General features: G+C 36.7%; 1 long non-coding RNA gene across 3 annotated transcripts; it reads right to left on the bottom strand.

Moving 5' to 3' along the window:
* Window positions 1-7,082: 7,082 nt before the first annotated feature.
* On the bottom strand, window positions 7,083-9,792 carry LOC131067414 (uncharacterized). Of its 3 annotated transcripts, none has more exons than XR_009111809.2 (5): window positions 9,477-9,792; window positions 8,543-9,258; window positions 8,296-8,462; window positions 8,034-8,201; window positions 7,083-7,823 (listed from the first exon to the last, which is right to left on the bottom strand). It is a non-coding gene; the product is annotated as an uncharacterized LOC131067414 (long non-coding RNA). The 3 variants fall into 3 exon arrangements; XR_009111810.2 differs by having other exon boundaries at window positions 8,543-9,255; window positions 9,554-9,792; XR_009111808.2 differs by having other exon boundaries at window positions 8,543-9,255; window positions 9,477-9,790.
* Between the last annotated feature and the right edge of the window lie 5,124 nt (window positions 9,793-14,916).

The following is a 14,916-nucleotide window of genomic DNA, read 5'->3' as shown; positions in this document are numbered from 1 at the left end:
AACTAAAATAGGTTCATGCACAAACTTAGTTAATGTACTAATAATCATCAATATATTTCATTTCAAGGTTATCTATATTTCAACTAAAATCGAAAGAATCTCATATATCATAGCTTTTAATATTTGTTGCAAGAAGGCTTTCCCTCTCAAATAAAAAATAATTGCAAGCCATTCAAATGACTTGACTTAAATCTGAAAACTCAAAACATCAATGAAATTTAAATATGAAATAAGTATGGCATGCTTCTTCTTATTAACTTTCCTGAATAGAAAATTACAACACTATTACGAAATTACAAGTTTTAACCACATAGACAATGTTCAAGAATAAAACTAACTAAAGATATTTTTTGGGTTTCTATTATATGTTTTCCTTGTTTCAAATGAATTTAGGTCTATACAAGTTTTTGTCCCATATCACTAATCATATAAGACAAATTTAGTACTAATCTTAGACAACTCTTTCAATAAAGATACATATTTGTATATTTATATATGTATATATACATTTATAAACATGTATATATGTATCACAAAATAGCAATTTAAATAGGTAAAAAAAAAATTAACTAATAATTTTGTAATCATGACTTTTATAATCTCCTAGGTGGATTCCAATTTATGGCTTTAATAATTGTTTCTTTGGATTTTATATGAAGATGGATATTTATATTTGTTTATATGTATATTCCTTATATGCACACACACATATACACACACATGTGTGTGTGTGTGTGTGTACATATATATCCCTTAGTAGTGGATTTGGTTATCAACTTTGATGTTGTTCCAAGTAAGTGGAAAGATAGTCATACTCTCTTTAGACATTATCATTTATGACTAGATGCCTTTAATTAGTGAGTCAATCGATTACATACTCATTTCTTATGCTCTTGATTTCCCCTCAAATTGATTTTGATGTCCTATTTTGATATTTAATCCAAACAAAAGAACTATACAAAATGACAAGAATAATTGTGAGCCCTCCTCTCCCATTTCCTACTAGTCAAGTCTTTTTTATTTACTTGAATTTTTCCTCACCTTTTGATTTTCTCTTTCTCCACCTCCTACAACTTTCATTTCATACATATGTAGGTAACTTAAAAAGAAAATAAATCAAATATCCATGTTAACATAAAATAAGTCTTTGAAAGATACTTGGGCTTTGGCCCATAGCTAAAATAGTTGGTAAAATTGTGTCAAGGCTTTGGGTTCTTCCAATGTAGGTCTAGGGTTGAAATCTCTCTAGTTGGGTTTACCCAACGACTATTGTGTTTGAGCCCGCTTAGTTGTCCATCGAGGTATTCTTGCCTTAGCTTGCCCCCTCTATACCCCAAAACTCAGCAAAAAGTAAGACTGAGGCAAGGTGTGGTTGGGTCGCTGGATTGAGTCATTGGATCATCTCATGATATTAAAAAAAGTCTTTGAAAGATACCCCAACATTGTATATTGTTGCTTAACGAATTTGCCTTTCTCTAATTTTTTTATAATGACTCAGGCATACCCCTGCTGAAAAGCAAAAGAAACCAACAGTTGGGTGAGCCGATTATTGGTTTACCCTTTGGATAAGGGTGCAACTCCCCATATGATATTCAATGAATTTTTATGCAAAGTAATCACAAAGAAATACACTTTCAACCAGAAAGCGAGAAAGACTTTTCACATCCATTTGTCAACATAATATGAATGCTACAAAATAATTATTCATAATGTAAAGCCCATACACTTGAACTTCAAACATTTCACTCTTATAAAACTAACTTTATAAAGTGTGCTCAATGTATTATGGACTCTGATCGAGACTCACTCATGCCTCAAAGGACAAGGGGGGTTAGAACATCCAAACAAACAAAAAATAGCTAATTTCATTTATCAAATGAATTCACGAACTTACAACAAACGAATAATCAAATAAGTAAAATATTATGCATGCAAACATATATCCCAACAGAGATTTGTTATTTCATTCAAACACACATATTTGAAGGCTATGCAAAATATATCATTTCATTTACAGATAAAATGTCTTCATTGAAAATTCCAAAAGAAAATTAAGTCTTCTAATCCCATTAAAAAAATTTCGGACCTTCATGAAAGCTTGCTTAATTACATATATAGCTTCCACGTTCATAGTTTTTGAAATAACCAGAGTTCATTTTTTTAAGTTTGTCTTAGAGTTAAAGAAATTGTCTTTCTTAAAACTGAAAAAAACTTAAACGACCAAGAGCTACGGATTGAATGGCGGCTCATTGATAACCAAATCAAGATTTCAACATGGTAGAGGAAACGGTTGGTTTATCTTGTTTTGCTGTCGTGCCACGTACATTCCGCCTCTCCAAGTGTGCCATTGAGAAGTTGAGGGTGATGATAATGCGGGAGCCCAATATGCAGAATGCGTTATTTCCAGACTTCTTTATCCATGTTTACTTGCATGACTTTTATTTTATGTGCTTCCATATGATCAAAGCAAACTGCTAGCATTGACTCAATCCTAGCCACTCTGGAGAAGTCATCTGTAGTTAGGGATTTTGTTTCTTTAACAAGCTACACTCTCTCCTTGAAATTTTTGACCATTTCTACTGCATGCTCGATTGTTTGTCCATCATCTTTCAGGAGCTGTATATCGATGCATTTGAAATCCTTCTGCATCGTATCGATGAGCTCTTTCAATCCTTTTAATAATTTGATGGATTCTTCGTGACCTTGTCTGATGATTGAGTTTCTCCATTCAACGTTTTTCTTTGATACATAAAGTACATTATCATCCAAGTTATCCACAGGCTTCTCGACAACAAATTTCATGATGCCAAATTTTAGTACATCATTCATTTGTACTAAAACCGCCATTTCTTTCTTTCTTTGTCTCATGTTGTAGCTTCTAACTCTGACTCTTTACTCATGGCTATAGCATTCTCACACACCTTGATTAAGCTAACAATGCAATTTGTGCCTTGCTGCTCTATGGGGTCAATCCATTCATAAAAAATCTCAGCTATCATACGACTTCTTTGAACCTGATCCAATAGCTTCTGGTTTACTGGTGATTTAGGATCAAAAGACAATGACATCTGTGATAGAGGCTGATGACTCAGGTAATGTATGACATTGATATATTCTGCCATTTGTGTAACAACCTGTTTCAATTCCCGCTTGTCCTTCTCATCCTTCTAGGTTCTGGATATCATTCTTTTGGTGGAAGATTGCAAATGTTTGGCATCTGCATCTCTTGAAGCAACCCCTAGGTCAATTTTCTCAACAACGAAATCTTTTTCAAAGGCATTTTCTGGGTCTTTATTTGAGATAGGCTTTGCCACTTCTGCTACCCAATACCCTATGTCATCATCGACCTCCATCATAGCCTTTGTTTTAAGCTTTTTGGGTTTGGATATTTTTCCAGGACACTTACTAACCATATCTTCCATGGGAATGGTAATAGAAACCACACTACGTTTCTTGCCAGTAGAAGTTCCAAGCCATCGAGAAACACTGGAAGATTCTTTGGGCAGAGGTGTCTGATAATTTGGTAGATTGACATCAGTGATAGTGCTTATTGGGTTTGGATTTTCTTCAGATTCTTTCTCTCTATCTACGACCTGAACTAAAGGATTATTTGACACTTTCTCATCCATGGCCGCCTAGGTTTCCTCACTCGAATCTAGGTCCACAACAATTTGGTCTGCTATTGGTTCCCGATTTCTCTTTCTGCTCCTAGAACGGGTTCCTTGAACCACTGAGGAGCTCAATGGGGATTTCTTTGACCTCTTGGTTTGAACTTCTCCAAATTTCGGCCTTGTGGAACATGCAATATCAACAATTACATTAGAGGAGGAAGTGGGAATTTGTGTTGCAGCATGAACTAGACCAACTGTTATCTCTTTAGGAGTAATTATTGGCTCCTTTCTAAATTTGCAGTCCCTCAACCACTTCTTCGTTCTCCTTATAAAATTGAAGGACTTGGCCTGGATACTTTCTTCTTCTCTCATGTCCCAATCAATTTCAGGGATGGGTTTCCCTTGAACCTTTACATTGAATTCAAGGTCTAACACATCTTCCCCCTCTTCCTCTTGTATTCATGCCACATTTATTGACAATCTCATTATAACAATTTGCTACAAAGTGAACCTTGACCATAATCTCCTTCTAACTTCAAATTCATCATAGCAATTTTCCCAATAGTCTTCTAATTGGAGTTCATGAAACAAATTTGCATCAACATTTAAATGTTCCACAACATAGCCTCTACTATCAAACTTATGTCGGGCAATGTAGGGCTATAAATTTAGTTTCTTGAACTCTAATTCTAGGTTCAAAGCATCAGAAATAGATTTGCAACTATAATATGCAAGTTCAATTGGGAAGGCTACTCCAGATTTACTCTTTGCCCCTAACTTTTTATCAATGTGGGCAAGTTGTCTGCAAACTTCAATAAGTATATAGCTATCGAAGGCATATTTGTGCAATTTTAATGGTTCACCTTCAAAGCCTCCTACTTTGATGTAAGTAAATCTAGGAAATTGAATAAAATAGCTTCCATATATGCTAACTAGCTCCATGGCTTCAGATGACATTCTTTTGTTTGTGTCTCCCTGCAATTCAAAGACAAGTCTGCTTGCGAAAACATCATTCCATCTTGTAACACTTTCAACATATCTCTGTTATTGCAGGTGTGGATAATAGTTATAAACCTTCATGCCATCCACCCAAGGCTCATGATGTAACCCTTGCCACTCTTTGGTACAAGCCAGAATATAAAATAGATATGAAGACATGTAAAAACTAGACATTCCAATAAAATTACTCAAACCCTCATGAAGCCTTTCAGCAATAACCTGTGCCCAGTCAAGATATTTTTCACCAGTCAACAATACCTGAATGTAAAAATACATCTAGTCCTCCAAATAGAAAGCATGTGAATTCCCTTTGAGTTAGTTTAACAAAATCACAATATCCCGCACCTCTGTTATGAAATGGTCTCTTGTAAGAGGTTTGGGTAATCGGGAACCCCCTTTCTGAAGTTTAAGGAGCCAATTCCTAGCAATGACACTCTTGTAGGTGCTTTTCTTTTTAGCGAAGAATTCTTATGAAGTACCAATGGACCAATCTTCATACGGATCCTTATGAGGAATTTCAATTGCGGCCATCACCATTTCCTTGTTGATTTCTACTAACAATTGACCACTATTGGTCCTAATGCACCTGTTACCGGCATCGTACCTGTTCATACATGCTATCACCAATTATGGGCAAGGTGCGGCAGTTGGGAATGCGACAACTTCTATCAAGCCACTTTTAACAATTCTTTCCATCATTGAGTTAGCCTCAGGATTTCTAGCTCTTTCCAAAAAATCTCCTAAGTCGGCTTGGGCTAAAGAAGTGTCGCCCAGTTCTGGAAGTGCACTGACTAAGCATGATGTGAGGCCAAGCTTTGGAAGAGTCAGCCTCATGATGGCCGCTTTTGCATACATCAAACAATTTTTAGAAATGACAAAATTCTATTCCAAAGCAAAGAATTTTACTATACTCACTTTTTGAGCTAGTAACACAACGAAGAAGAAATTATGGAGCTAAAATTACCTTCGGTCCCCTACGCTTCTCCAACAATAACAACTACTAATTTCATAATTTGAGAATTTACATATCAAGAGGTAGAAAAACTGAAGAATACCTACGCACGCCTCATGATAATTCATTCAAGCGTGTGAGATAACGCATGATTTGATGGGATTCTGACAACTGTCTTTATTACATATCAACTCCACACAAACGGCTTGAGTTTTCATGATTTCTTTTCATAATTAGAATTTTAAAGCACGACATGCTTAGAATATTCCTTTTGCCGCCCCACCTTTGCTTTATTAATGTCATCGGGGGCAACTTGAAATGAACTTTTGAACCATGAACCATTTAACAATAAGTTCAATGGTTCCAGTTCAACATGAGAGAATGAAAGGACTTCCACCTTGCGGCTCAACACAACTAAAATGGGAATGAGAAGAGACTTTAGACAAACTTAAAGGAAGACCTTGAACTTTGAACCTTGAACTGCTTTAAGAATGGTTCAAAGGTTCAAGTTCAAAGCCGACTTAACACATTGACGCTAGCCTACTTACCAACAAAACAAAGCCGTGACACACACAAAGGCACCGGTTGAACCTTGAACCAAGACACAGGGTCAACATACAGGTTCATTGGGACAAAAAAGTGAATCGCAAAAAAAAAGGTACATAGCCAAGGACAAATCAAGCCGAATGGGGATTGCAACATTAATGACACTTTATTTTGCTCAAGACAAAGACTTTATCTATCGACAAAATAATGGGGTAACATACATGCATCTAATTTTATGAAGACAACATCATAGTCTGTTTATATTGCCAAATATTCAAAACAAAAAAACAAAACCATATTTTTCTTCCTTGAAACTTAATATAAAACCTCATTCTTTCATTATTAGTATATGTTTAATATGGTGCACATTATTATAGTGTGAGCCTATTTTTTGATCATTTCATTATGGAAATAATTCACATATCCCACAACAATTTCTCTTAACAAGTGTAATAATTCTTTTCGCTCTTTTTCCATATCACTTAGTAAATATCATCATATCAGAAATATCTCGTTGCCTTCATCTCTCATACTAATCCCTCCAACTTTACATAGATCTCATTTGTCTACAAATGTAATTTATCCCCTACACGAAAAACACATAATTTTATGACATTCAATTCAATTACATCCAAATATCTTGTAAATTCCTTTATCATTTGTCAATCTAATTACTATTTGAACCTCACACCACCTATCCACATTTGCATGAATGTTTGAAAAAAGAACATAAATCACAATGTTTTTTTAGAATTCAAATGAAAAACCCACTATCACTCTCAATAATCCTAAACCTATATCCAAATGTCATTTAAAGGAACCACAGAAAACACATCCACACAACTACACGAGGTTTAATTAGCATCTTAATGATGTAGTTTAGGGTATCCTCAAGATACTCAGCATAGGAAAGAAGCTCAACCATGCATATAGTGGGGATGATCTCACAAAATAAAATAAAACAAATAATAATATTATTATAACATAATTTATTAAAATAAAACAAATGTAATCTCTATACACTCTGGGACTGCATAATTTGTTTTTCTAGTATCATGAAAAGAGCAGAACAATCCACAAGCTGTTGTGCCTCTATTTCATTAAAAATAGAATATATGGTTTATTGAGCTGTGTAACTGTCACGCCATGGTTACATGGTGTGCCTGTATTTCATAAAATAAACGAATATATGGTTCATTGAACTGTGTAACAGTCAAGCCATGGTTTCATTATAAACAGAATTTTCCATCGTCAAAAGAGAGATTATACAGAATAGTACATGAAAGAATCGACAGGCAGAAAAGAAAATGTATTAGAAGGGAAATGATTCTTCTGGATCTTCGAAAGGAGACCCATCATATGACCTCCTGCTGCTACTGACAAGCTTAGAGCACTTTTTTCTTATCTGCCCCTGTTTTGCTGTGAGCACGTTCAGGTTGAAAAGTTTGAGCAATCACGGTAGAAGAGCTCCTGATTAGAAGCGAACAAGTCGACATATAGAAGCCCTTTTCCGCTTTTCAAATTTCTGTAATCGAACAACGAGGGAGTTCAAATGCCTCTCAATGCTCTCCCACTTTGACAGTCTTTCCTGGAAAAAGCGGCACTGAGCTCTCCATTTCCTTTGCTGAAAACCCTTTCGTCCCGAATGAGCGGATCTTGGTGTGAATTTCTCTCTACCAGGCTGCTAAATGAATTGTGTTGTACCTACAGATTGCCTGTTTTCACAGGATGAAAGGTCCAATACAAATCAAATTTCAGCTTCTTTATACACCATCTTCCAAGAAAATATGAAAAAACAAGATTCAAACACCGTCTTCCATGGAAATGGTGACCAATGGAAAAGCTAGATCAATACAAGTTTGACAGGCCCTAGGCGAAGATCAAGAACTAAAAAGAGAAAACAGGATTCAATGCATGCTACATACCATAACCACGGAATGTCTTGCACTAATCACCATGATGTTTCAGGACAGACTGCTTCCAATCTTTGCTTCATCTCATCATTTACGTCGTATCCCCTAAGACATTTGATATTTGGGATCGATATTTCTCAGGTGATAAGCCTCCCTCGACCCGACAGATGCATCCCATCTCTGTGTATTATAATGCCCAAGATTAATTGACAGGAAAATCTGAAAGTCCAGCTAGGCTGAACTAAGAAAAGGGCTTCAGTTTTGTTATTATTACCTCAACAAAACAGTCGTGGAAGACCAATCGGATTTCCTGGACAGCTCGTTACTTGTAGCCTTAAAAATAGCTTGTGCCTGCGGGCACCAAGTGCAATAGGACACGCACACCAACACCGACAAACAAAACCCCAGCGTCATTCTCCACGGAGGTGCTGATCCTGCATTCTGAGCGAAAACAGAGCAACTCATTAGACAAATATTAATCACTAAATAGCACAGAGCGGTGGGGGAATCGAACTCGTTACCTTGAGGAAGCAGAGTTTACAAAAAACAGGAAAGAATGGAAGCCCATTTGAGGCGGAAGGCTACTTATGCTTCTTGTTGTTCGATGAGAGACTGGAAGCTTCAACTATAGAGGCCAATGCAGGGGCAGACGATGGGTTGTTTGATGAGCGACTGGAAGCGGGAGTGAGGCTGTACCAGAGCAACTTCAATTTGCCAGTGACGGGCTTTCTTGACCTCCCGCTGCTATTGACAAGCTTAGAGCACTCTTTTCTTATCTGCCCCTGTTTTCCTGTGAGCACAGTCAGGTTGAAAAGTTTGACCATGGCGAGTGAGAAATCACGGTAGAAGAGCTCCTGATTGGAAGCGTACAAGTCGACTATGCTGCGGGTGAGGGGCGCCGCCATTAACGCCTGATCGACATACAGAAGCCCTTTTCCGCTTTCCAAATTTCTGTAGTAGTGGGAATCGAATGAAGACGCGCTGCCATTGTCCAAGGCCACCGCTGGATCTGCCTGCCGACTGCAGAGGGAGCTCAGATGCTTGCGGAAATGCCCGTCAATGGTGGGGTCGGCCCTCCCACTACCGTTAAAGTTTGACAGTCTTTCCTGGAATAAGCGGCATCTCCTTTGCCGAAAACCCTTTCGCCCAAGATGTTCCGATCTTGGTGTGAATTTCATCGTTCGGCCAAGGCAGATTGCACTCTACCAGGGTCGTGATGTACCTGCAGATTGCACTGCTTTCACAGGAATGAAACGCCCAATACAAATCAAATTTCAGCTTCATTATACACACCATCTTCCAAGAAAATAGGAAAAACAAGATTCAAACACCATCTTCCATGGAAATTGTAACCAATGGAAAAGCTAAACAAACGCAATCAATACAAGTTTGACAGGCTCTCAGGCGAAGATCAGAACTAAAAACAGAAAACAAGATTCAATGCATGCTACATACCATAAGCAATGAATGTCTCGCACTAAGCACAATGATGTTTCTGCTTCCAATATTTGCTTCAGTTATGTTATTATTACCTCAACAAAACAGAACACGCACACCAACACCAACGAACAAATTCATTCTCCACGGAGGCGGAGCGAAAATAGAGCAACCCATTAGACAAATATTAATCAATAAATAGCACAGAGCGGCAGGCGAATCGGACTTACCATGAGAAGCAGAGGTTACAAAAATCTGCAAAGAATGGAAGCTGATTTGAGGTGGAAGGCTACTTATACTTCTTGTCCGCTCATACATTAGCTGAAGAAATTAGGGGAAGAACACCAATAGATAACATAGTTTCAATAACCGTCACCTTATTGTCATGTTGACCCCCCAATAGCCATCATAGTGAAAACACCATTAATAAATTTGTTTTGTACCAATAACCGATCATTTTTTGTAATTAATTGACCCATTTGTGCACAACTATTGGAAGATTTGTATACCACTATTGGGACATTTGTCAACAAGTAGTAGCTATTTTGAGTTGACGGTTATTGGAACATCTTTATTTAAGTATCAGGCGACACTTTGAAATGTGTACTTTTTGACCTTTGTGCGCATAATTGATTCTACAGCGTGCATCGTTACTACCCAGAAGCCAGATCAATATCTATAAGCAATTAAGTCGCATGCGAAGACAACTAAAAATAAATAAAAATCCGATGTACCGTTTAGGATCTATGGGTGCACGAAGTTAGCTATGACGGCTACTGGTACTCTTCCCCTAGTTTACGTTGAATTACAATTATTTACTTTAAGTACTTCACAAATTCCTACTTTGATCTTTCTAATGATTGCCTCCATCAAAGAATATTGTACCTTGAAAATATAACTATTTCATTCCCTTTAGATCTACCAAATAACCATTGGGGGCTCACAGTCCACAATACAAAACACAAGGAGCCATAGTATAGGTGTGGCCAACCATAAGAAAAATCTATTAAATCCTTTACAATTTATCACATAAGGGGCACAACAATAAATGGTTTATCTTCTCATCTTCTTAAGGCACAATTTAATATCTTGAAGGGCTGAAAATATTAATCGAGTGCAATCTTTCTTCGGTCACAATTCAGTTATGCAAGGAAGTGCATGCAAAGATTCATCTTGTAGAAGCACAATCCCCCCAATAGAATTTTGATGGTTAGGAAGAGGGGGACTACATCAAATATTGAATCAATATCCTAGTTTTAATTGAGTATTTCGTGAAATTTTCCACACCGAATGATTTCTTCCCCATTAAGGGAATACAATATTCTTCTTTCTTCAAGATCCTTCTTGTTAACCTCAAGAATTGACACATTTTTAAGGTCCTTCCACACCCACTTTGACCCAAACATATCTACATATTCTACCACTTTGTTGCTCCACACATCAACCATGCTTTCTCTATAGCCTTCTAATTCTATCAAAGGAACATGGCCATTCTAGGAATCATCCTATGCCATCACTATAACCCAAGTCAAGTACCAAGTTATTATATGCCTAAATATCATTAAGAACTTCCAAATGTGGCAGCCCAATAGGGGATCAACAATGGTTAGAAATTTTCCTAGGTCATTAGTTTTATTGGAGGATCTTACACCATAATGTGGATAGGCTCTTGAATATTTTCCATATCAAATCCATGCCAAGTGCAAGATTGTGTTGTGTTCTCAAACAAATACCTGTTCTACAATCTATTTTGTTCTTCCTTACCATGTTCCAATTGTTCAATGGGATTATCTTAATTTCATTCAAATCCTCCAACAAGAAATGCTTTTGGATCCCATTGATGTTGTGAGAATCTTTTTCATGAAGTGTATATAAGAGATTATATAGATCAGGAACATCTAAAGCACATCCTTAATCAGTAATATCATACTAGCCATAGTTAGTCATCACCCTTGCCATGATTCTAATTTATTCTTACATACTCCAATAGTTTCATCTCACAAACTAGATCTTATAGCTACTCTTAACAAAGGTGCACCCAAATAGTTACTCAAGATGCAATCAACGTTAAATTCTAAAACATAAAAAATTCTCCTTTGGGTGGCTCTTTTCACGTGAGAGAAAAAGATCCGTGACTTCTCTTTATTAACCAACCCAAAGAGGAAATGTAGCAATATTAGAAGTCTTTGATGACAACTACCTCCTCCTAGTGAAACTCTCTATAAAGAATGGTGTCATTGACAAATTACTAATGAGTGAGGGGATCCAAGCCCTGAGCAACCTAAAACACATTCTACAACTATGAAAAGGGATAGCAGGTCACCCTTCCTAATGCCTTGAGCACTACTAAAAAACCCACAAGGATCCCCATCGAATAGAATAGAGAACTCGAGAGTGGAAATGCAACCAAATATCCATTTAAGCCATTTTTTCTTGAAGCCATTTATTCCCCCAAAACTCACATTAAAAAAACCAACGCACTCTATCATAGGCTATGTTGATGTCCAACTTAATCACCATAGCTTTTTACTTTGAGTTGAAAGTTAAATGAACTACTTCAAGGGCACAATGATCCTATCTAAAACATTTTGAACAAGAGCAAGACCACTTTTCTCAGATGATATTAGAATGGAAGGAATTATTTTAGTATATTTGCCACAAGTTTCAAACTTATCTTATAAATGGTGTTGCAAAATAAAGTGGGACTAAAATTTGGAGAAGGAATGACACTCCATATTCTTTAGGGTGAGCATTATATCAATATTGTTCAAGACTTTCAAAATCTTCTAGGATTTCCTCGAGTCCCCTGCAACCTCACATACTTATTTGACTATAATTCTCAATGCCTATAATAGAAACAAATGAGATTTTTTGTTCTTCTAATAGCCTTATCAAGATGCAATTGAAAGGTTGCACATTTTACCTCTTCCTTAGTGAATGGTGTCATTAACATCTTTTTTAAATTTCTTCTATAATAGTGAATGCAATGTTTCCTAATAGACTACTCATTTCCCATGAATTCAAATCCCTCTACCCCAAAATAAAGTTATAGAAGAAAGAGATGACTTTGAATATCTTTTTCCTTCAAAAAGAATTGGCCATCCACATCTAGGATGCTTCCAAGTCTATTTTGGTTCATGTTTATTTTATGGCATTTTGAAATATCTCTGTGTTCAAATCACTCTCCACCAACCATTTATCTCTAGGTTTGTATTTCTAGAAAATTTACCCCCTAACCAAAATTTTAACATGATGTGACAATAGTTATTTTTCCTTTAATTATTCTTCCCAAATAGTGCCATTTTTTAATCAATCACCATGCAAACATGTCAACTCCTTATTTTTATATTTTTTTCAGGTTGAAGATATTTTTGAAAGAACTCCTATTCTATTCCTTAGGCTTTTCTCTAAATAAAAATAGTTTCTTAGAAAGATTGAACATTGTAGACCCTTCCTAATTATTAGCTTCTAGCCACCATTACTTAATCAAGTCCAACAAATGATCTCTCCTCCATGACCTATCAGATTAGGAATCCATGACAAGGGTTCTCTATCTGATCCATCACCAGTCGGGGGGCATGGATCAAATTGCTCGACCACCTTACTTGAGATCAGGACATGGTTTGCATTAGGAGGGCACCATCCACCCAGCCCTTAAGATGCATCGACATCCTATACGTGTGCAAAACATGCTAAACATACATATAACTACATGTTGGTGCATTGTAGGGGTTGTATAGACAACGTTCAGCCCGCTCAATACTAGACTAGATTGATTAGGGGATAGATATATGCGCTCGACCAAAATCTCCTCCAATTAATCAGCCTGCTAGCCCTACTATTCTAAGGGGGGTGGGTGACAATCATGGTTACCCTAGGGAATGACAATCGTGTAGTCACACACTCTACCTAACCCGAGTGTATAGCGAGTTTATTATGGACATAACATGAATCAATGCATTCATCCATGTTACTTATATAAGACACCCACTCACTATACACTCGGGCAATAACAATAAGCACTTGTGAGGCCCTTTATTCTAATTGTCAAAGTGGGTTCAATGCTTGATAAATGAGATAGAGAAGGGGATCTACGATTATGATTGATGATTAGGGAGCAGTTATTCAATAATTGTCCTCTCCACATAGTGATGAGGATATAGGGCATCACTTCCATCTTCATCATCACTCTGTATCGACTCACAACATCTTTCTAGTATCCCCTCGGCTTAGCACAAATCACTAGTAGCTCCCTCGACTCATGACCTTATGAATGGGCGAAATGAATGGTCAAACCTCGAATAGGGTGAACCGGTGCGATCCAAAGCACAAAACTAGAATGGATAATGTAGGGCATGAAGCAAAAACTGGAATGGCTAACCACAACTATCTCCTCCCACCAATGGCATCTACCTGACTACCATAGAATAATAGGGGCCCTACCCATCCCACTTATTTTAGCAGGCTGATTAATTAAGTGTGGTTACGACTTTATTGCCATAGCTAGTTATTAGTGGTTACTCTCTCGTGGTTACTCCTCCTTCTCAAGAAGGATAATGTCTTGGAACTTGGATAGCGATCAAATAACCCTCCCTAAGGAAATAATTAAAACCACAAGTTGAACACATGAGTGATTCTAATAAATGAGGATCTGGAATCAAATTCACAGAATATAAAAAGTGACCAATCTCCCAGTGATGTTTGTAACACCAAATCTGAGTGGTCAAATCCTCTTGTAGACAACTAGCGATGTCCTCGAATATAAAGCATTCCTTGTGTCATTCCATATAATAGGTTCAATATCTGAATTTTGAACCCATCACTTCACCCAAAAGATTAGACATATTTAATTAGAGATTGCCATTTGATATCTTCACTTGATCATCTCAATGATGCATTGCAAGAAATGAAGTTCACATTATAGAGCTTTAAACTTGTCCAATCCAAGCTGGCTTTCACTCCTATCTAACATGACCACCATATCCATTTCATCAATACCTTGGTTAATAGTAGGTTCAAGTTGCACATTTACCTCTTTGTATTTATCTGATTTATCAAAAAAATATCCAACTTATCTAAGAATTATACTAAAGTCCACCTATATTTAGATCTATCAATTTAAAGTCTTTCTTTTAATCACATGTTTATACAAATTAGAGAATGCCTTTCATTGTCTAATGCCCACACGTTTTTCATTTTCATAACTTTAGTCTTACATAGAGGACAATAAGCTCAATTTCATTATTAGTTATACATGAAAGAGAAACAACTTAAATGAGGACTCTAACTTCATATCTCAAAATACACCCCCCAATTGAGGCCCTAGGATTGCCTCAAGAGGCCAGATCGATATTTAATTATAGTCTATCGAAAAGAGGGTTTTCCATTTTTCTTTCTTCTTTCTCATGGAAGAAAATTCCAAATAGGAAACTAAACTACTTACATATCTTAGCTAGTT

Source organism: Cryptomeria japonica, chromosome 9 (assembly GCF_030272615.1).
Source record: "Cryptomeria japonica chromosome 9, Sugi_1.0, whole genome shotgun sequence".
In the NCBI taxonomy this organism is placed as follows: domain Eukaryota; kingdom Viridiplantae; phylum Streptophyta; class Pinopsida; order Cupressales; family Cupressaceae; genus Cryptomeria; species Cryptomeria japonica.
This window is presented reverse-complemented; position numbering and strand designations above follow the sequence as displayed.